The sequence below is a fragment of the Mytilus edulis genome, chromosome 4, assembly GCF_963676685.1.
Source record: "Mytilus edulis chromosome 4, xbMytEdul2.2, whole genome shotgun sequence".
Taxonomy (NCBI): Eukaryota; Metazoa; Mollusca; class Bivalvia; order Mytilida; family Mytilidae; genus Mytilus; species Mytilus edulis.
Window position 1 is genome coordinate 48,003,813 of NC_092347.1, and position 24,064 is coordinate 48,027,876.

The following is a 24,064-nucleotide window of genomic DNA, read 5'->3' on the forward strand; positions in this document are numbered from 1 at the left end:
AATGAAATGTTATGTGAAACTTTTTCTATAGAACTGGACAGGATAAAACTTTACTCATGCCAAGTATTTCTTTATTTGAAACAAAGATAAATTCTGCACATTTTTTTGAAAAGTGCAAATTTAACAAAGACTAATAGGGGAAAATCAATGGTGGTATTACACCTATAAGAGGGGCGAAAAACTCTCATGTATGTCAGCATATCCATTCAACCAAAATAAATGACTAACGACATGTTGTAACTAACAATTTAGTATATAGATGTTGTTGATATCTTATACAGTTTAAGAAAAGAAGTCCAAACAGGCCAAAATCAAAATTCAGAATATGACCTTGACCTAAAAAAATATTTTGTGGACAAAAGACCTTAAATCTAAAGACCCTAAGTCTCTATTACGTGTGGTATCCAAATAGCTTTGGTTTAAATGGTCATCCTAATCCTGAAGTTGTAACTAGTAATTTGGTAAAAATTTGTAATCTTTTACGGTTGCGATGGAGAAGTGAACAAAAGAAAAACATAGTTTGTGGAGATAACTCTCATAATAGTCAATTTTAAAAGCGTATAAACTGTAAGATATCATATACCAAAAATTTAAGCGACATGTAATGAAACAATACTGTGCAAGAAAAATTAAATAATCAGAACATAAGCAAAAGATCTTTCCGCGGAAAAGTGGAAGACCAAGTTATTGAAAATTTGACCAAAACTGGCATTACAACACAAATAATGCATATTTAAGGGGTCATACCTCTGTCACTTTTATTGTGATGTGCCAAAATCCCAACTATTTCTATGTGAAGTTTGTAGTATTTTGGCCTGATTAAAACAAAACATAAAATTCTAAAGGCCAATTTTTACCATTTATGAACTTACTCCTTTGGTCTCATAGTTTCACAAGATTTATTTAAAAATTTACGAGGGAAGCCGTGATGACAAAAGCTCATTTTCAGCAGAAAATGCACTACACAATTTACACTTTTCAATGAGCATGTTAAACAACATATATAAACTGACCTCTAAAACACATCTTCGCTATTATTTATATGTATGTAATAATAGTACTATAACTGAATTTCAGACGAAATATATATACCTAAATATTATACAAAATACCATTTTTTATGGTAAACTATGTAAACTAGTAATCCACTCTGTTTTTGTTAGATATATTTTTATATGTATCAATCTGATGAGTTATCATCATAGCCTTTTTCAACTGATTTTTATAGTGCGTTTCTTATGTTGTACTGTTTCACCACTGTCCAAGGTTAGGGAGGGTTGTAATCCTGCTAATATGATTATTTACCCAGCCACATTCAGTATGTACAGTGGCGGATGCAGGAATTTTCGAAAGGGGGGGTGCTAGCCCAGGGCAAAGGGGGGGTGCAGGGGGGGTGCAAAACATATGTCCCGATTCAAATGCATTGATCGGCCAAAATAAAGGGGGGGTGCGGACCCCCGGAACCCCCCCTCTGGATCCGCCACTGATGTATGTGCCTGTCCCAAGTCAGGAGCCTGGTATTTAGTGGTTGTTGTTTGTTGATGTGTTATATATTTGTTTTCCGTCTTGTAAATTAGGCCATTAGTTTTCTCGTTTGAATTGTTTTTCATTTCAAATATGATTATTTACCCAGCCACATTCAGTATGTATGTGCCTGTCCCAAGTCAGGAGCCTGGTATTCAGTGGTTGTTGTTTGTTGATGTGTTATATATTTGTTTTCCGTTCTTGTAAATTAGGCCATTAGTTTTCTCGTTTGAATTGTTTTTCATTTCATTTCATGGCCTTTTATAGCGGTCTATGTGGTATGGGCTTTACTCATTATTGAAGGCCGTACAGTGACCTATAGTTGTGAATTTCTGTCATTTTGTCTCTTGTGAAGAGTTGTTTCATTGGCAATCATACCACAACTTTTTTTATACTAACTTCATTTCAATAGATTTGGTCAAGCAGTATTATCATGGAAACGAATATTTTATCAGTAACTAAGGCCATTTCTTGTTCAACTTATGTCAAAACCATAAAAATCTAAGTGTCCCTCAATTTTATGGTCCCTGACATTGCCTTGATATTTCAAAAGATTTTTTCAAGCTGTACTTGAAATCTGGAGTGGAAATTATAGTTCTAAGAGAAGAACATAGGGACGGATTGATGGACATCTGCCATCACTATATACCGCTCTTTATTGCAGGGGTTTTAACATAAGTTATGTCAAATCAATTTTATATACGAGTCTATTCACACGCAAAAAATATAAATAAGTCTAAATTGAAAACAAGGTTCAAACATGATTGCATTGGATAAAAACCACAATTTTTTATATGTGTGCATGCAAAACAAATTTCTTATTAGAGAGGTCTAAATACAGCACAAACAGCATTTTCCAAAAGACCAAAATGTGTAAAAGACTATTTTAACAAAACGCATTTGACTTACAGGTTGAACAACCCATGTTCTTTAACCCTGCTGACTGCCACTTGCCATCGCCAAAAACGCACACCGGATGTTAAGAGGAATTATATATACAGAATGTATTGCCAGCCTTGTATCACCATCACTGCTGGTGATCTGATGGATGAAATGTATTGTAGAGTCGTCACTGGTTCAGACATACTTATATATAAAATATTACCTTAACTTCTTTCCCTCAAATATATATATAGGCTTAACAAAACAAATGTTTGAATTGTTTTAAACTTGTCATTTCATGGCCTTTTATAGCTGACTATTCAGTATGGGTTTTGCTCATTGTTGAAGGCTGTACTGTGAACTATGGTCGTTTATTTTAGTGTCATTTAGCGTCTTGTGGAGAGTTGAGCCTAAATGGCAATCATACCACATCTGATTTTTATCAATAACTCAGACAGCTTGAAGGACATAGGATCGTAAATTAGTCTTCTTTCAACTAAACACATTTAACCTTTAACTCCTTAAAGAAAAACACAACACAGACTTATGTTTGTTGACTAGCTCAAGTACAGCATATTGTGAGCTGCCATTTAATAAGACAAATTATCAATATAAACATACATTATACAATATGATTTCAATGACTTGTACCAGTACTAAAGAAATAATGTCATGTCAACCTTTTGCATTTGAATAACTATATGTATACCCTATACGCTTATATCTATTATAAGGCATAAATGAATACAATATATATATAGTGTTGCCGATAGCCCAGCAAGCATAGTGGACAACTGAATTTATTAAATAATTATATACATGTGTCTTAATATATAAATATATGAAAAAAACAATAACCACAATTATTCCCAATAACAAAAACCTTGAAATATACTATTAGGTACAACTTAGCTAGTAAAGTAGACCTTGTTACTAACAAGAGATATAGTATGGTTGACATGAATGTAAACTGAATAACTGAACAAATGAATAACTCGATCATCAACGACCTCGCCGGCCAGGAACAACCAAACAAACCCAATAATGGGAAACTGGAAACCTGGGTCCGACCCATCGGTGCATAAATAGTCATATATGCTCCGACCCAATGCGACAAGTCGTCTCACGAGACATACTCGGACGAATATTGTTTTGTTTTGTTTGTAAATATGTAAATAAAAACATCCCTAAAAATACAATGTTCAAAGTTCAAGTTAGAAATAAAATACATAAAGATGTCACTTTACAACTAAAATATTTTGGTGCTAAAATTCCTACGCCTACATGCACATGTATAACACATACACAAGAAGACAATCAATTCCTGTTATACTTTTATGACTAGGGAATTATTATACACACAATATACATGAATACAACAACTCATAAGTATAAACATATACACATAAAGAAAATCATTATAATGATAATTAATGAAGTATTTAAAACCAGATAAAATCAATATATAGTGGAAAAATGTTTTGTAACTATTTGCTTGGAAGAACTGTCTCAAGAGTTATACTTTGGACACTATAATAAAGGAGAACTATTCAAAACAAAATACATGATCATGTAAAAGTTAGAGTATATAAAAAGAAACTTGACACTCTGGGTAGAGTGAAGCTAGGTTTTCAAAATATTTCCAACCAGAATTCTATGAAACACAAGCAAAATTTAATTATAAGGCATCATGCTACAAAATACATAAACACAACACTTTTAATTGGCAGAGAAAACTAGTGTATCTTTTTGGTTGGGGTTCAAAAGTGTAAAGAAAAGAAGTTCAAGCCTCAGAAGCCAACTTTCTGAAAATCCATTTTTTTATACATGACCCAAAGACTGAAAATAAAAATCCTATTTTTGTCAAGTCAAAAAATGGGTCATTTCCTGATATGTAACTATTTGACATGGCTAAAAGTAACATTAGACAGTAGCAACGTCATTACCTCCCCTGTTACTGTATCATATGCCCTTCACAGCAAACTTATATCATTCTCCCTATAGATCTTGAGGAACCTTAGCTTTCAAAAAGTTACAGTAAGATAAGTTATCATTTAAAGGTGCATAAACTAAAATTTATAAAGTATTTTACCCTTATAACAATACTTGATCGTGTGTTGTAGTAATTTATTAGAATGATCTACTAAATGGTGAAGTGATAAGTAAACTTTAAAAAGAATGTTAAATAAAATTTGTTGAATAACTTTTTAATCAAGTTTTGCAGAGGTACATGCTTCCAATTGGCTTCCCTCAGAGTTACATACTTCTAATTGGGACCTCTCTGCCAGGGGTACTGCTTCTAAATAGCTTTAGCAGACAGAGGTATATATGTACTGCTTCCAATCAGCTTCGCAACAAGACAGAGGGTGTGCTCCCAATTAGCTTCACTAAGAGGTACGTACTTCCAATTGGCTTCGCTCAGACAACCATACTACTTCCTGTGATGTAATGGTATGGATTTGCAAGTATATACTACTTCTATTGTTGAAACGGTACATAATTGCAATTAATTGTCGTCCAAATTTGCAAAAACATATTTTATTTAACATTCTTAATCCAGTTTACTGTCATAGCTTCACTCACTCTCTATTTGTAAAACAGTTCATTTATAATTACTCTGGTAGTGCTAAAATTACAATAGTTATACAGTTTAATCCATCAAAAAACATGTATATGATACAAGAAGAAGTATGCAAGATTTATATGAACTGTTCATATTGGAAACTGTTTGGTAGAGTTAGAAAGACCCAAAAGGAAATATGGTCTCTCTTGGTCTTCTTCAGACTTGCAGTAAAATACATGTAAAAGTAAGGTATCTGTTTGGTAGTGCATGATACTCAGGCAGGATAAACAGATTGGCAGTCATGTCCTGTCAGAATGGGGATTTTAAATCTTATGTCTCCTGAAGAGAGAGCGCCCAGCTGTCAACATGTTAAGAATCTTCACAACATCTCTAATTTAGGAGTATATGTAGAGTAATCACACATTTATATCCTTCAGCCACAGTAATTAATATCTGAAAAAGAATAACACTTTTCAATTTTCTGTCATATTTTCAGAAACTGTAATAGGCAACAAGTAGCAATTAAACTGGGAATAACTTTATTTCTTTATTGAAATTTTTGAAAAGCACTTTACGCCAGTATGGGCCAATGGCTTAAAACATTATACAATTAAACTATTCAAGAGAAACTTTTCAAAATAATAGTTTTTCCCTTCCTAAAACTTGACATGTCAATCCAGAAAACATTAAATTGTAAAAACATTATAAAAATCATGGGAATTTACATGATCTTAAATAGAAAATTTCATAAATCTATAAATCAGTTCTTACTTTTAAAAGTCATTTCATATAGCAATTTCCAACATCAATCTGCACAGACAAGCTGTAATGCTTACCTGAAAAATGAAATGCTTAGTCATTGAAAATAGTAAAAAAAGAATCACTGTTGGTATACTTATATGTACATTACATAGAAATAGGTGATATATATACGTATCAAGGTGAAAGAAGATGCAGAGAACACATCAATGTGGCAATAATTGCTTCAATCCACTTCATTTGAACTTTGGTGGATAGTTGTCTCATTAGCAATCATACCTTATTTTTATAACTATACGTGGGAAAACAATCCAATTAGGTACAGGAGCTTTCTGTAAATGAGTCTCGATCAGAGGAGTTGTATTCAGAAGTTTTCTCATGATCACAATACTTAAAATTGTGAAAGACTTTCCATAACTTCTTTCAAAATTGTCAAATTAAAATGGTGGTACATTATGGTCAACTACACGTGACGGAAAACAATTTGACCAAGTATGATGGCTTTCCATCTTATCCCAGACCCTCGACTTTCCTGTGTCATGCTAATAAAAAATCAGCCAGTCCTACTTCACCCTTAGACTTCTATGAAAACCACAAGTCTAGTTTTTGTCTAAAATGTCACAGGCTTAACAAAATTTAAGGGCATTTACGTGATCTGTAATTAACAAATAACAGGCTATTATTTGAACTTGGAACTATTTTTAATTATGACATTTGCATTATTTCTTCTGCTTGAAATTTAAAATAAATTCCATGGTTATTTGGTATTATAATTTTTGAGCGATTCTTGATTAAGTTCATAAACCTATGCAATGGTTCTTTCTTAAAGGGTTTATGTTGATAACATTTGTTTAAATAGAGGAATTATATACAGACTTGTGTATTAAGACGTCTTAACACACTGATAAAATATCTATTATTGTGTGTTGCACTTTAATTAATGGTAAATGTGCAAAATTACAAAACTGGGTGTTGCCTTATAGATCATTCATATATACGTACTTGTATTTAAGATATATTATACCACAAGTCTTACTCCCCTTCATGAAAACATTGGCACTGTTTTATAACCTGAAAAGGAATTAAAATTGACACAAATTATATACATTGTATTTTACAAATTTGTCAAATTGCCTGCCTAAATTTTAATAATCTATTCTGTATTCTGATTGCGTAATAGTGAGTTATCTCCCACTGAAAGAAACATTCTTGCTGTTTATTGTACTAGTCTCTCTTAAGATCAAAATTCTATCAGGACTAACTTTTCATGGTATAACATTTTATTTGTGTACCGGAAAAACATTTATCAAACTGATAAATATCTATTCTTGTGTGTTGTAAATGTGCAAAATAACAAAAATGTGTTTTGCCTTATAGATAATCCTTATAAACTTTATCATATTTTTCCTGAAAATGTTAACAGAATTAATTGGCTTGAATATACTTGCATTATTTCTTTCATGACAAAGCCTCAGACTTGGTTGAAGATCAATGTTATAATTAATCTTCATTTCCAGCTGCTTTCCTTTGCTGCTTGATTGTTAACATGACAAAGCCTTGGACTTGGTTGAAGATCTAATTCATTTTCCATGGAGTTGCTACCCATCTGCCATCTTGACTGAAACTTGGGACTGGCTGGCTACTTGAACATAAACTAAAATTATAAATTAAATTATATTTATAAGACTGCTGTTGGTCAATATAAATGAAAAAGACATTCCTTCAAGCTTCATATCCTGACCTGCATCAATGGAGCCTTTTTCAGCATCTTATTTTGTGAACAAAAAACCTTATTTATTGCTTTTTAGTCAAATCTGGGAAAAGCAGTCATTTATACAACTTCCTGTTTGGTTAATACCGCCGAAAAAGGAGGTCATCAGAAGAGGGCTGAGGGAGGAAAAACTTCAAAATTTTAGAACCTTAAGTCAATAAAAAAAAACCCATTTGAACTCAAATTTACAACTTTAAGCCTAGTGCACGTCTTTTCCCTGTAAACTTATTATGATGATAAAATTTGTTTAAATAGAGGAATTATATACGTACTTGTATTTAAGATATATTATACCACAAGTCTTACTCCCCTTCATGAAAACATTGGCACTGTTTTATAACCTAAAAAGGAATTTAAATTGACACAAATTATATTTTTACAAATTTGTTAAATTGCCAGCCTAAATTTTTCTTAATCTATTCTGTATTCTGATTGCATAATAGTGAGTTATCTCCCACTAAAAGAAACATTCTTGCTGTTTATTGTACTAGTCTCCCTTGAGATCAAAAATCAGGATTTACTTTTCATGGTATAAAATTGTATTCATGTACCTGAAAAACATTTATCAAACTGATAAATATCTATTTTAATGTGTTGTAAATGTGCAAAATAACAAAAATGTGTGTTGCCTTATAGATAATCCTTATAGACTATCACTTTTTTTCAGATAATGTGCAGAATTGATTGGCTTGAATATACTTGCATTATTTCTTTCATGACAAAGCCTCAGACTTGGTTGAAGATCAATGTAATAATTAATCTTCTTTCCAGCTGCCATCCTTGCTGCTTGATTGCTTACATGGCAAAGCCTTGGACTTGGTTGAAGATCTAAGTAAACATCTTGTAATAAAGTTGCTACTCATCTGCCATCTCGACTGAAATTTGGGACTGGCTGGCTACTGGAACATACACTAAAATTATAAATTAGATTATATTTAGAAGACTGCTGTTGGTCAATATAAATGAAAAAGACATTCCTGCAAGCTTCATATCCTGACCTGCATCAATGGAGTCATTTTTATGCGTCTTATTTGGTGAACAATACACCTTATCGCTTTTTAGTCAAATCAGGGAAAAACAATCATTTATACAACTTCCTGTTTGGTTCATACCGCCAAAAATAGAGGTCATCAGTAGTGAGCTGAGGGAGGAAAAACTTCAAAAGTTTAGAACCTTAAGTCAATAAAAAAAACCATTTGAACTCAAATTTACAACTTTAAGCCTAGTGCACGTCTTTTCCCTGTAAACTTATTATGAGATGATAAAATTTGTTTAAATAGAGGAATTATATACGTACTTGTATTTAAGATATATTATACCACAAGTCTTACTCCCCTTCATGAAAACATTGGCACTGTTTTATAACCTAAAAAGGAATTTAAATTGACACAAATTATATTTTTACAAATTTGTCAAATTGCCAGCCTAAATTTTTCTTAATCTATTCTGTATTCTGATTGCATAATAGTGAGTTATCTCCCACTGAAAGAAACATTCTTGCTGTTTATTGTACTAGTCTCTCTTGAGATCAAAAATCAGAATTTACTTTTCATGGTATAAAATTTTATTCATGTACCTGAAAAACATTTATCAAACTGATAAATATCTATTTTAATGTGCTGTAAATGTGCAAAATAACAAAAATGTGTGTTGCCTTATAGATAATCCTTATAGACTATCACTTTTTTTCAGATAATGTGCAGAATTGATTGGCTTGAATATACTTGCATTATTTCTTTCATGACAAAGCCTCAGACTTGATTGAAGATCAATGTAATAATTAATCTTCTTTCCAGCTGCCATCCTTGCTGCTTGATTGCTTACATGGCAAAGCCTCGGACTTGGTTGAAGATCTAAGTAAACATCTTGTAATAAAGTTGCTACTCATCTGCCATCTCGACTGAAATTTAGGACTGGCTGGCTACTGGAACATATACTAAAATTATAAATTAGATTATATTTAGAAGACTGCTGTTGGTCAATATAAATGAAAAAGACATTCCTGCAAGCTTCATATCCTGACCTGCATCAATGGAGTCATTTTTATGCGTCTTATTTGGTGAACAATACACTTTATCGCTTTTTAGTCAAATCAGGGAAAAACAATCATTTATACAACTTCCTGTTTGGTTCATACCTCCAAAAATAGAGGTCATCAGTAGTGAGCTGAGGGAGGAAAAACTTCAAAAGTCTAGAACCTTTAGTCAACAAAAAAAACATTTGAACTCTTACAACTTTAAGCCTAGTGCAAATTTTTTCCTTGTAAACTTATTATATGATGATAAAATTTGTTTAAATAGAGGAATTATATACGTACTTGTATTTAAGATATATTATACCACAAGTCTTACTCCCCTTCATGAAAACATTAGCACTGTTTTATAACCTAAAAAGGAATTAAAATTGACACGAATTATATATTTTACAAATTTGTTAAATTGCCAGCCTAAATTTCTATTAATCTATTCTGTATTCTGATTGCGTAATAGTAAGTTATCTCCCACTGAAAGAAACTTTCTTGCTGTTTATTGTACTAGTCTCCCTTAAAGTAAAAATGCTATCAGGATTGACTTTTCATGGTATAAAATTTTATTCATGTACCTGAAAAACATTTATCAAACTGATAAATATCTATTCTTGTGTGTTGTAAATGTGCAAAATAACAAAAATGTGTGTTGCCTTTTAGATAATCCTTATAGACTATCACTTTTTTTCAGATAATGTGCAGAATTAATTGGCTTGAATATACTTGCATTATTTCTTTCATGACAAAGCCTCAGACTTGGTTGAAGATCAATGTAATAATTAATCTTCTTTCCAGCTGCTATCCTTGCTGCTTGATTGCTTACATGGCAAAGCCTTGGACTTGGTTGAAGATCTAATTCATCTTCCATGGAGTTGCTACCCATCTGCCATCTTGACTGAAACTTGGGACTGGCTGGCTACAGGAACATAAACTAAAATTATAAATTAGATTATATTTAAAAGACTGCTGTTGCATGGTCAATACAAATGAAAAAGACATTCCTTCAAGCTTCATATCCTGACCTGAATCAATGGGGCCATTTTCAGGGTCTTATTTGGTGAACAATTGTAATTTTGTTGGAACTTCATTTGGTGGTTTAGCCAAAGCCTGCACACAAGTCTTTACAATGACATCGGTGTGATCAATTCAAAATTTTAGAACCTTAAGTCAACAAAAAACACCCCCATTTGACCTCAAATTTACAACTTTAAGCCTAGTGCAATTACCTCTTTTCCCTGTTAACTTATTTTATTATGATAAAATTTGTTTAAATAGAGGAATTATATACGTACTTGTATTTAAGATATATTATACCACAAGTATTACTCCCCTTCATGAAAACTTTGCACTGTTTTATAACCTAAAAAGGAATTAAAATTGACACAAATTATATATATTTTACAAATTTGTTAAATTGCCAGCCTAAATTTTAATTAATCTATTCTGTATTCTGATTGTGTAATAGTGAGTTATCTCCCATTCTTGCTGTTTATTGTACTAGTCTCTCTTGAAGTAAAAATGCTATCAGAATAGACTTTTCATGGGATAAAATTTTATTCATGTCCGGAAAACATTTATCAAACTGATGAATATCTATTTTTGTGTGTTGTAAATTGTAAATGTGCAAAATAACAAAAATATATGTTGCCTAATAGACAATCCTGTTAGATTATCACTTTTTTCCAGATAATGTACAGAATTAATAAGCTAGAATATACTTGCATTATTTCTTTCATGACAAAGCCTCGGAATTGTTTGAAGATCAAATTGTAATAATTAATCTTCATTCCAGCTGCCATCCTTGCTGCTTGATTGCTTACATGGCAAAGCCTTGGATTTGGTTGAAGATCTAGGTAAACATCTTCCATGGAGTTGCTACTCATCTGCCATCTCGACTGACACTTGGTCCTTCCTTTTAGCTTCTTTCCAGATCTTTATCAAAGGCGCAATTTTCTGTGTCTATGCTCTTTTTGCCTATAATTTATTAACCATTTTCATTTTAACTTTAAATCAGTTTTATGAAGACGGTTTAATGATAAAATGATTATTTCTGAAATTAATGTATGCAGATAATTATCAGAATTAAGGAATAACAGTACTGTAGTTGAAGAGTTGCCACCGTCAATTGTAGATTTGACGGTCGCAAATGCAGATTTACTGGCGATGCGGAGCGGAGACAGTAAAACGGAGATTTGCGACCGTCAAATCAAAATTGACGGTGGCAACTCTTCAATTACAGTACTGTTATTCCGATTCTAATGCATTTCAAAATAAAATGATACGATAAAACTTGGAAAAATGTCTAAATTTGACAAATAAAAAAAAATCCGCGAAACTTCGTGAATGATTTTGGCGCAAAGACGTCATGGGAAAACGTGACGTCATACAAACGAAAACTTGCAAACCGGAGGTTATTACGTTACCTGTACGCTTCAAATTCGGATAAAATAACATTAAAACGGCAAATTCGAGGTAGGTGTTGTTTTATTTTTGATTATAAAGTGGTAATCGAACATTTGTTGATTGAATTATTTCAAAATGGTTGTCCCTCCTTAGATACGCCTGGTCAACTGTGGATTTGACGGCAACTTTTAGCCAATGAAAAAAATTGTTACATACAAATTGCATTAGAATGTGCAGGTGGCTAACCAAAACAATCTGATGTATCAATTTTGAACAAACAATCTATACAAAGTCATATTTTCCCAATTAAAATGTTAATAATAATGTAAATATCCAAGTTGTAAATATTAAGAGTATATTTGTTGTAATAATTAACTCAGAAATAAATGTGATGCATGTTTTATTTCAAATCCTAAATTGGGGGATTAGTCTATTAACAATTACAATGATTCTTTTAAATTATATTCCATTAATTAGATTATTTATAAGAAATTATGGACAATACAAAAAATAAAAAAATAGTTTTAAACACAATTGTAATGACCAAATACTTACATCATCATTATCTGGCAACTAAAATGAAACAATTTTCCTTTAGGTCTAGTGCTGAACTTTCTTCTGGGTTCCTCCATCTGTAATACAAACTTAAATCATCTTAATATAAGACAAACATGCACACAATCTTATCTTAACATACCTTTTGTTCTGATCCTTGGGACGCCACCTAGAGGAAATTTGGACAAAAAGACATACAAACATATACACAATCTTATCTTAACATACCTGCTGTTCCTATCCTTGGGACGCCACCTAGAGAAAATTTGGACAAAAAGACATACAAAAATATACACAATCTTATCTTAACATACCTGCTGTTCCTATCCTTGGGACGCCACCTAGAGGAAATTTGGACAAAAAGACATACAAACATATACACAATCTTATCTTAACATATCTCCTGTTCCTATCCTTGGGACGCCACCTAGAGGAAATTTGGACAAAAAGACATACAATCATATACACAATCTTATCTTAACATACCTGCCATTCTGATCCTTTGGACGCCACCTAGAGGAAATTTGGACAAAAAGAAAAACAAACATATACACAATCTTATCTTAACATACCTTCTGTTCCTATCCTTGGGATGGGACCTAGAGGAAATTTGGACAAAAAGGCATACAAACATATACACAATCTTATCTTAACATACCTGCTGTTCCTATCCTTGGGACGCCACCTAGAGGAAATTTGGACAAAAAGGCATACAAACATATTCACAATCTTATCTTAACATACCTGTCCTTCTGATCCTTCTGATCCTTCGACGCCACCTAGAGGAAATTTGGACAAAAAGACATACAAACATATACACAATCTTATTTTAACATACCTGCTGTTCCTATCCTTGGGACGCCACCTAGAGGAAATTTGGACAAAAAGACATACAAACATATTATACACAATCTTATCTTAACATACCTGCTGTTCCTATTCTTGGGACGCCACCTAGAGGAAATTTGGACAAAAAGGCATACAAACATATACACAATCTTATCTTAACATACCTGCTGTTCCTATCCTTGGGATGTGACCTAGAGGAAATTTGGACAAAAAGACATACAAACATGCACACAATCTTATCTTAACATACCTTCTGTTCCTATCCTTGGGAGGCTACCTAGAGGAAATTTGGACAAAAAGACATACAAACATATACACAATCTTATCTTAACATACCTGCTGTTCCTATCCTTGGGATGCGACCTAGAGGAAATTTGAACAAAAAGGCATACAAACATATACACAATCTTATCTTAACATACCTGCTGTTCCAACCTTGGAATGCCACCTAGAGGAAATTTGGACAAAAAGACAAACAAACATATACACAATCTTATCTTAACATACCTTCTGTTCCTATCCTTGGGGTGCCACCTAGAGGAAATTTTGACAAAAAGACAAACAAACATATACACAATCTTATCTTAACATACCTGCTGTTCCTATCCTTGGGAGGCTACCTAGAGGAAATTTGGACAAAAAGACATACAAAAATATACACAATCTTATCTTAACATACCTGTCCTTCTGATCCTTGGACGTCACCTAGTAGAAATTTGGACAAAAAGGCATACAAACATATACACAATCTTATCTTAACATACCTGCTGTTCCTATCCTTGGGACGCCACCTAGAGGAAATTTGGACAAAAAGACATACAAACATATTATACACAATCTTATCTTAACATACCTGCTGTTCCTATTCTTGGGACACCACCTAGAGGAAATTTGGACAAAAAGGCATACAAACATAAACACAATCTTATCTTAACATACCTGCTGTTCCTATCCTTGGGAGGTCACCTAGAGGAAATTTGGACAAAAAAGCATACAAACATATACACAATCTTATCTTAACATACCTGCTGTTCCAACCTTGGAATGCCACCTAGAGGAAATTTGGACAAAAAGACAAACAAACATATACCGGTACACAATCTTATCTTAACATACCTGCTGTTCCTATCCTTGAGGTGCCACCTAGAGGAAATTTGGACAAAAAGACAAACAAACATATACACAATCTTATCTTAACATACCTTCTGTTCCTATCCTTGGGAGGCTACCTAGAGGAAATTTGGACAAAAAGACATACAAAAATATTCACAATCTTATCTTACCATACCTGTCCTTCTGATCCTTGGACGGCACCTAGAGGAAATTTGGACAAAAAGACATACAAACATATACAAAATCTTATCTTAACATACCTGCTGTTCCTATCCTTGGGACGCCACCTAGAGGAAATTTGGACAAAAAGACATACAAACATATACACAATCTTATCTTAACATACCTGCTGTTCCTATCCTTGGGAAGCCACCTAGAGGAAATAGGACAAAAAGGCATTCAAACATATACACAATCTTATCTTAACATACCTGCTGTTCCTATCCTTGGGATGCCACCTAGAGGAAATTTGGACAAAAAGACATACAAACATATACACAATCTTATCTTAACATACCTGCTGTTCCTATCCTTGGGAAGCCACCTAGAGGAAATAGGACAAAAAGGCATTCAAACATATACACAATCTTATCTTAACATACCTGTCCTTCTGATCCTTGGACGCAACCTAGAGGAAATTTGGACAAAAAGACATACATACATGCACACAATCTTATCTTAACATACCTGCTGTTCCTATCCTTGGGATGCCACCTAGAGGAAATTTGGACAAAAAGACATACAAAAATATACACAATCTTATCTTAACATACCTGCTGTTCCAATCCTTGGGATGCGACCTAGAGGAAATTTGGACAAAAAGGCATACAAACATATACACAATCTTATCTTAACATACCTGCTGTTCTTATCCTTGGGATGCCACCTAGAGGAAATTTGGACAAAAAGACATACAAACATATACACAATCTTATCTTAACATACCTGATGTTCCTATCCTTGGGATGCGACCTAGAGGAAATTTGGACAAAAAGGCATACAAACATATACACAATCTTATCTTAACATACCTTCTGTTCCTATCCTTGGTACGCCACCTAGAGGAAATTTGGACAAAAAGACATACAAAGATATACACAATCTTATCTTAACATACCTGTCCTTCTGATCCTTGGACGCCACCTAGAGGAAATTTGGACAAAAAGACATACATACATGCACACAATCTTATCTTAACATACCTATTGTTCCTATCCTTGGGATGCCACCTAGAGGAAATTTGGACAAAAAGACATACAAACATATACACAATCTTATCTTAACATACCTGCTGTTCCTATTCTTGGGAGGCTACCTAGAGGAAATTTGGACAAAAAGACATACAAACATATACACAATCTTATCTTAACATACCTTCTGTTCCTATCCTTGGGATGCCACCTAGAGGAAATTTGGACAAAAAGACATACAAACATATACACAATCTTATCTTAACATACCTGCTGTTCCTATCCTTGGGATGCGACCTAGAGGAAATAGGACAAAAAGACATACAAACATATACACAATCTTATCTTAACATACCTGCTGTTCCGATCCTTGGACGCCACCTAAAACATAAAATGAAATAGATAACCATACTTCACTTTCAATTCTTTGAAGTTACCTATACTATATTTATTATATAGGCTATAGATAACAAAAAGTTAAAAATCAATTGTTGAGTGAACAATTGAAGGTCATTTCACAAGTAAGGATAATTTTAATATGAAAAAATTAAAATTTGATTATGAATGTTGATTCCAGCTTATTGTACCCTGATTCCAAAAATATATGGTTTCTATACAAAAAAAAATATATAAAAAGGGAGATTTGTTTTGGTTAAAAATGTCACTTCGGGTATTGTTTGAGAGTTTACTTGACACCGATTTCAAAAATATATGGTTCTATATACTTTTACATTGATTTAGTGAAAAAAAAAGCTACTTCCAGTTTAGATAAAAGGTGACTTCCGGTTGTTTTTTCAAGGTTAAATGGATTGCAACCTAATGCAAAAAGTCCAATGACTTTATTATGTATTAATTACACATGAGTTATAAAAAGCAAAGGTCAAATTATCGAACGTAAGAAGGTCAAAAACAAGAGCCTCAAATCAAAAGACCCTATATTTTAATTATATATGATAAATGAGTTATATAACCATATCTGTAATTTCAGATATTACACGGGGGAGAAAACTCTCATTAAGTGACTCTGTGCCCTTTCAACTCAAATTTATGTATTAGGACATGTTGCAACTAATAATTCTTAAAAATGTTTTGTTAACTTGATATCTTATAACACGGATGACCTTGACCTTTGACCTTGACCTCATATTCATTTTTATGGATCAAGGATCTCAAATCAAATGACCCTAGGCCTCTATCACTTATGGTTTCCAGTTACAAATACATTTCACTTATATCAAATACAACAGGGAAATAACTCTCATATGTAATAGAATCTATATAGGGCTTTGGTTAAAATTAAACGAAAACATCCTGAGGATATATTATATTTAAGAGCAAATTGGAAAAAATTACTTTAAAAAATATTGACAATCAGAACTTTACTTGCATTTAGATAATTTTAGTAAGACTAAAAAAATTGGTTTCCAAATTGTCATTGTTAAGAGACTATTTGCTGTTGAAATTAATTTAGAAATTAATGTGAAAGCATGGTTTATGTCAAATACTAAACTCTAGGACAAGTTGTTTATTTACAATTACAATACATTCTTATTATTCTTTATCAAACAAACTCAGACACAGTAACTGCGCTACAAGAGCATCAATTATACAGAGTACATAATAATTACAGATGACAGAACAAGTGAAACTGTGAGCTACTGGTCACTGATGATACCCCCGCTGCAAGGGGATAATTTTAATAGTGTAAAAAAAACCCGCTGCAAGGGGATAATTTTAATAGTGTAAAAATATGTAAGTGTTTGTTAAACAGAAAGTTGCTGAGTGATGAATCTGAAAACATATCACACAGTATAGCTATATTGTATAAATCCTAAACCCAAATTTCAGAAATTCTTGTATTGTAGTTCCTGTGAAAAAAGTGATGAAAAATTTGAACTTGGCTATCAGGTGTAATATAATACATGTGTTCGGTAAACAGGAAGTTGCTAAGTGATGAATCTGAAAACGCATCACACAGTATAGCTGATATATATAAACCCAGAAACCCAGAAACCAAATTTCAGAAATCCTTGTATTGGAGTTCCTGAGAAAAATGTGACCAAAAATATTCATGAGACGAACGGACTGACGAACTGATGGATGGATGGATGGATAGAAAGAGGTTAAACAGTAAACCTAACCCCCTTTTTCAAAGCGGGGGTATAATGAGAAGAAATTATCTTAATATTTATTGAACTATGAGACTTCAAGTTATTAAAACAAATATTTAATAGACATTAAATAACTATAAAGAATTGTATTACTGTATAATATTTCACAAGAGTGCACACGCTGAAATGTCTTGCCTTCTTTATTAATCATTGATATTATGTTGATAGTCCTAAGTATAAAGCTTTATTCAAAACTGTCACATAAACTTAATATTAACCAAGATAACTAAACAAAGACCAATGAACCATGAAAATGAGGTCACGGTCAGATGAACCATGCCAGGCAGACATGTACAGCTAACAATGCTTCCATACAACAAATATAGTTGACCTATTACTTATAGTTTAAAAGAAAAATAGACCAAAACACAAAAACTTAACTATGAGTAATGAACCGTGAAAATGAGGTCGAGGTCAAATAAAACCTGCACGACTGACATATAGATCATTTAATATTTCCATACACCAAATATAGTTGACCTATGGCCTTTAGTATTAGATTAAAAGACCAAAACTCAAAAACTTAACTTTGACCACTGAACCATGAAAATGAGGTCAAGGTCAGATGACATCTGCCCGCTAGACATGTACACCTTACAATCATTCCATACAACAAATATAGTAGATCTATTGCATAAAGTATGAGAAAAACAGACCAAAACACAAAAACTTAACTATAACCACTGAACCATGAAAATGAAGTCAAGGTCAGATGACACCTGCCAGTTGGATATGTACACCTTACAGTCCTTCCATACACCGAATATACTAGCCCTATTGCCTATAGTATCTGAGATATGGACTTGACCACCAAAACTTAACCTTGTTCACTGATCCATGAAATGAGGTCGAGGTCAAGTGAAAACTGTCTGACAGGCATAAGGACCTTGCAAGGTACGCACATACCAAATATAATTATCCTATTACTTATAATAAGAGAGAATTCAACATTACAAAAAATATGAACTTTTTTTTCAAGTGGTCACTGAACCATGAAAATGAGGTCAAGGACATTTGACATGTGACTGATGGAAACTTCGTAACATGAGGCATCTATATACAAAGTATGAAGCATCCAGGTCTTCCACCTTCTAAAATATAAAGCTTTTAAAAAGTGAGCTAACACCGCCGCCGCCGCCGCTGCCGCCGGATCACTCTCCCTATGTCAAGCTATCTGCAACAAAAGTTGCAGGCTCGACAATAAATTATAAAATATATTTTATTCGAATAAAAATTTGAAAAAGAAACTTGGACTAATTTGTAATGATTTTTCAAGCTGTTTCTCCAACAAATTTGAGAACTATTTTTTTTTAATACCTTACAAATCATAACATAGTTTCAATTACAATTATACTGAGTGCCAATGAAAACGCAACACTTTTGTTTTTCAAAAAAATCTTATAATTTTTATTTTATCTATATTAGAACTTTTTATAGTTGGATTAAAATGACTTTTAAGACAATTGACGACAACTTTACGGTTGAGTGATTTTTGGAACAAATGCGAAGCAAGGGTTATTTTGAACGGAAATAAACCGAGTTCACCGCTTTTCAACCTACGCACCATTTTCACGATTTTGTCATTTAAAGCTTGGCTAAAGTCATGAATTTTCCCGCCCTTATTGTAAGGAAACTGCAATAAACATTTGAGTAAATGCCAGGACTTTCTGACAACCAGGGACATGCAGTTTTGGGCATGATCCAATGAAGCCTTTCACTGCATACAACTACGAGAAGACTGAAGTTGTAACCTCTACAATAACCCAAATCATTCACAAATTCAACCAAAATGGATAAGCGACATCCCTGGGTACACAAAGCAATAAACGCTCAGCCAGACCGATACATTTGGTCTTAAACATATTCGATATTGACTCTGATTGGTGAACAAAGGTCACGAGAGTTCAATGGTGGTCATGGTAGATCCTTTGGAGTAATTTCAGTAACGCACCATTTGCGCAGAAATTGTTAAGGAGCACCAAAGTCTTTCCTTAGTGACATCTAAACGGCCGTAAGGCGTAAATATCGAATTCTGTAGACCAAAAATCATTCATTGTGTACCAAAAACCGTCAGTGGTGGTAACATAGACATTTGGCACTCATCTTGGCCAAAAGTCATGTGTTTCGCCCCATTTTGGTCCGATCGAGCAAATTTTGCATCAGATTGGACATGTTTTAGACGATGAAAACCACCACCAATATCATAAAGTCAGCTTGAGTTTGATATGCGAGATAAGTGGAACAACATTCCTTTAGATCACATTAAACGTCCGGGATGATTAGTTCCACGGCGTTGTCGAGATTGTGCTGCACAACGGGGTTGTAACATGTTTTGTTAGGACTGTGAGTTGATGATTCGACATTGGATGTTTCGTTTACCTATATCGTCGGAAAGATGAAAATGAAACATTTTTGTTTCATATCGATCTATTGTTAGAATTGTTAATTTCCAAGAACAATTTATTTTGAAAGATTATCATTTTCTAATATAAATTTTATTTTTGAAAAACCAAGTGTTGCGTTTTCATTGGCACTCAGTATATAATGACCAAATACTTACATCATCTTATCTGGCAACTATAATGAAATTGTCTTCCTTCAGGTCTAGGACTGTATGTTCATCTTGGCTCCATCCGTCTGTAAAACCACATAAAATTATTCTTATATTTATGAGACAACTATCAGTAAATTGAAATTAAAATATACTTAAATCTAAGTAATATAAAGATATCCAAATTGACAATCAGAAACTTTTCTTTAGTTCAGTTAGACTATTAGAGAAAAGGTTTCCAAATTGTCAATGGTTAGATACATGTAATTAATAGCTGACTGCCACAGTGCATGATACACTGGATGCTTTTTAAAGAATAAAGTTCCATAAGTCCTCAATGTTATAAATTTATTAAAAAAAAGAATTAAAGAGGTTATTTTAATAGGTAGAAACAAGTCACCAAAGCTTCATGAAAACTGCTCAAAGCACTTTTGAGTTATTGTCTGAAAAACCGGAAAATCCCCAAATTTTTAAATAAGATCTTACAACACAAAAAACACAAAATTTTAAATTTTATGGCCATAAGACATATATTTAAGAAACTAGGGTAATTTTAAGAGGAATAAGGTGTACTGATCATCGTATAGTGCTTTTTTTTACAGATTTAGTGATCGGAATATTTGTGATTGACTACAGATTTTATGTTAATAGCTCATCACATTTTACATACATCAGGATAATGATATTTTGACAAATCCCTGTAAAATATTTAACAATTTGACCCTAACAGTAGCCAAAAACTATTGTTTGACGCCTAACAGTAAAGGGCTTTACCACACTCATCAAATGCTAACTGCTTGAAAATGCTTATTTTAGCCGTATAATGCCAAAATGGGACATTTTAACAGAATTTCTGTAAACAAAAGATGTTAATCCTTTACTTTTATTGAGTTTGACAAAATGAAACCAGCAAACCATTCAGGAAAGTCTCTTGGTCCTGAGAACACAGTTATTTTGTAGTGCATTTTGTTTTAGACAATGAATTCAAATTTAAAAAATGGCACCAGCTAAATCTCAAAAAGATTTTTACAGTGTACTACTAGTGAGACAAATAATACCAAATTTATAGAAACTTCTAGCAGCTTTAACTCAAAATATGGACAATTTTGTGTTAAGGTGGCTCGTGGGTACAAAAATTTCAGCAAAAAATCAAACCTTTATTTTTTCATTACAAATTTTATTTATTACACCATAAGTTATTACTTTATGATATGGTACAAAAATCAACCCAAAAAAACGATTCGGTTTGGCCCCAGATGACTTTTAAAATGTTCACATCATTGAAAAAGCTCCAAATTATCTCCCTTTGGTGCAAATATGCCATTTTTTGGCATTAAATTTGAAATATCTTTTCTAACTCATTGGTGACCTATATTTTTTATTATTGTTTTCAAATAAGCTGTACATTAACTAAATAATTGTAAAATTTAAGCGATTTCTGAAATTAAGTTATTTTTTTTATTTTTATATTACCTCTATTTCTCCTATTAGCTCAACAGAAAAAATGGACATTAACAAAAATGTATGCTTCTTCCATAGGCAGATTGTGAGTTAAATGAACGGTGACCCCATTTTTTTATTTCATTTTTCTTTTAAGTATATGATAAAGTTTATTTATAAAAAAATAAAGCGAAATCCTATTTAAAACTTTTCAAATAAGGAAGACAATGAAATCATACCAATATACAACCCCCCAAAAAGGATTGCACTTGTATAAAAAAAACATATAGAGCTGGTAAAGCATTGAATATGCTTGATACTACATAATACTTTATAGAATTTTTTATTTTTTATTTCTATTGATGTCTATGGCATGTTATTTCAAATCGATTTACACAAAAAAAGCATGCATGCCATCTGGGTCTACTTAATCCGCTAGGCTGCATAGAATAGTAATCAATATTGTAACAAATTCAAAGCAGATTACTGAATTATGAAATTTGAATGTTAAATCTTCTTTCAGGATTGTCTTTTTATAGACTCATTTTCAACAGCCACCAAAATAAACTTGACATTCATTTGTGCAACACTTCTATTTCCATTAAGGTTCATCATAAGGAATTGAAAAATATGGCCGTGTTTACACCTCAAAAATTACTATGAGTACAGACAAACTGGTACATCCAGGAAAGTTTTAAGGCATGGCAGGAACTAGATATATAAAAATTATATGAAGTCTACGTTTCAGAAAATTAAAAACTTACCTGCATTTTGATGTGCATTTTTTTCCAGTCTGCAGAAGATAGAAAAATAAACAAACACCCGACTTTCATTTGATACGGTCCACTCAGTTACACAGTTTAAACCTGTTAAATCACCTTTTGTTTACAGGTGTATATTGTCCATCTATTGTCCATTTAAATCAATACTACTCACAACATTGATTATATGAGGGGAGTTTCTCAATCGTTTTCACTACTTAGTTATTTTTTGCACATTCTGCAGTAACGAAAAAAAATGGATAGCAAAATCTAGAAAAGTTTATAATTTTCTGAAACATAAAATGCATTTAAAATTTATATATCTTGTTCCTGCCATCCCTCAAAACTGTTGCAGGTGTATAGGTTAGTCTGTACTCAGAGTAAAATTTGGGGTGTAAATACGGCCATTTTAGCCAAAAGGTTATGATGAACCTTAATTTGTTAACATGATTGTGTCCCCTTTTGTTGATTCAACGCTAAACTTATGGAAAATTTATAGAAAATCCACAGCCTTTCCCATTGTACCCTCATATTAGGCAATTTGGTACTTGATAGTGAATAATTACATGCATTGCTAGCAATGATTTCCTTAAAACAAGTTAATTAATTTAGTTATTGGTGAAAACAGATATAAATATGGATCAAATCAAGTACACCTTTTAGTTTTAAGGTGCGCTCGACTGAAGTGACTCAACTCAATTTTTTGTTTGAAACTCAAAGGTTGTTTAGAACCTTTTTTAAAATAAACTCTACCACGTCATAGAAAGTCAAGTCATTAATCTACGTTTAAAATTTGATAACAAAAATTTCTGTAGATTTTTTATTAAAAAAAATCCACTTAGCTTAATTGCCACAAAGTCCACTTTTCTATTAAATGCAGTGAAACAGTAAATAATAATGCTTTGCACGAAGTTTCCCCTTGATGTATGTGCAAAATGGCCTATCTCTATTATTCATTATATTTGTTGTTTTGATACTATTGCAGTTTGAAAAGTTCGTACTAAACAGGCTACAGAAGGGGTAATAAACCATCATTAAAGAAAGAATAACACCTACCAAAGCAAGAGACGTTCCGACAGCCACTTCAGTGAAACTAGTAATTCAAAATGAATTCCCTCATGATAAAAGTGTTCACAAATTAGAACAATAGAACTATTCCACCGAATCATAGTGCCCAAAAAAATAGCCGCGAGGTATTTTGTCTAATGAACCATGAAGCCTAAATACAGTATTGTAAAATCTAGCTGTTCAAGTTCAAAACACAAGTTTAACCTTTCTAAAAGCCATTTAAAAAAAAATACGCCAACATCTGATTCATTGTGATTTTTAAGGTGCAAAGACACTTGAAAAATTAAATGAGGATTATTTTGTTTCATTTTGTTTTTTCGTTTGCAGAACAATAGCAATTTGCAGGGGGGTCCAGGTGCGGACATAATGGGCGTACGCCCCCTTTTCAAAATAATAAAATAAAAAAAATATCGGCATAGCAATAATGTACATTTATAC

At 32.6% G+C, this 24,064-nt stretch overlaps 1 long non-coding RNA gene across 31 annotated transcripts; it reads right to left on the reverse strand.

Annotated features, from left to right (window-relative positions):
* Nucleotides 1–2,950: 2,950 nt before the first annotated feature.
* On the reverse strand, nt 2,951–23,755 carry LOC139519874 (uncharacterized). Of its 31 annotated transcripts, none has more exons than XR_011663721.1 (17): nt 23,615–23,752; nt 20,367–20,443; nt 14,213–16,016; nt 14,097–14,123; nt 12,484–14,011; nt 11,248–11,499; nt 10,818–10,885; nt 10,253–10,456; nt 9,817–9,885; nt 9,228–9,435; nt 8,797–8,865; nt 8,203–8,410; nt 7,772–7,840; nt 7,177–7,382; nt 6,731–6,799; nt 5,741–5,805; nt 2,951–5,422 (listed from the first exon to the last, which is right to left on the reverse strand). It is a non-coding gene; the product is annotated as an uncharacterized lncRNA (long non-coding RNA). The 31 variants fall into 31 exon arrangements; XR_011663729.1 differs by having other exon boundaries at nt 12,484–13,348; nt 13,610–13,668; nt 14,097–16,016; XR_011663727.1 differs by having other exon boundaries at nt 12,484–14,185; nt 14,272–14,298; nt 14,647–16,016; nt 23,615–23,751.
* Between the last annotated feature and the right edge of the window lie 309 nt (nt 23,756–24,064).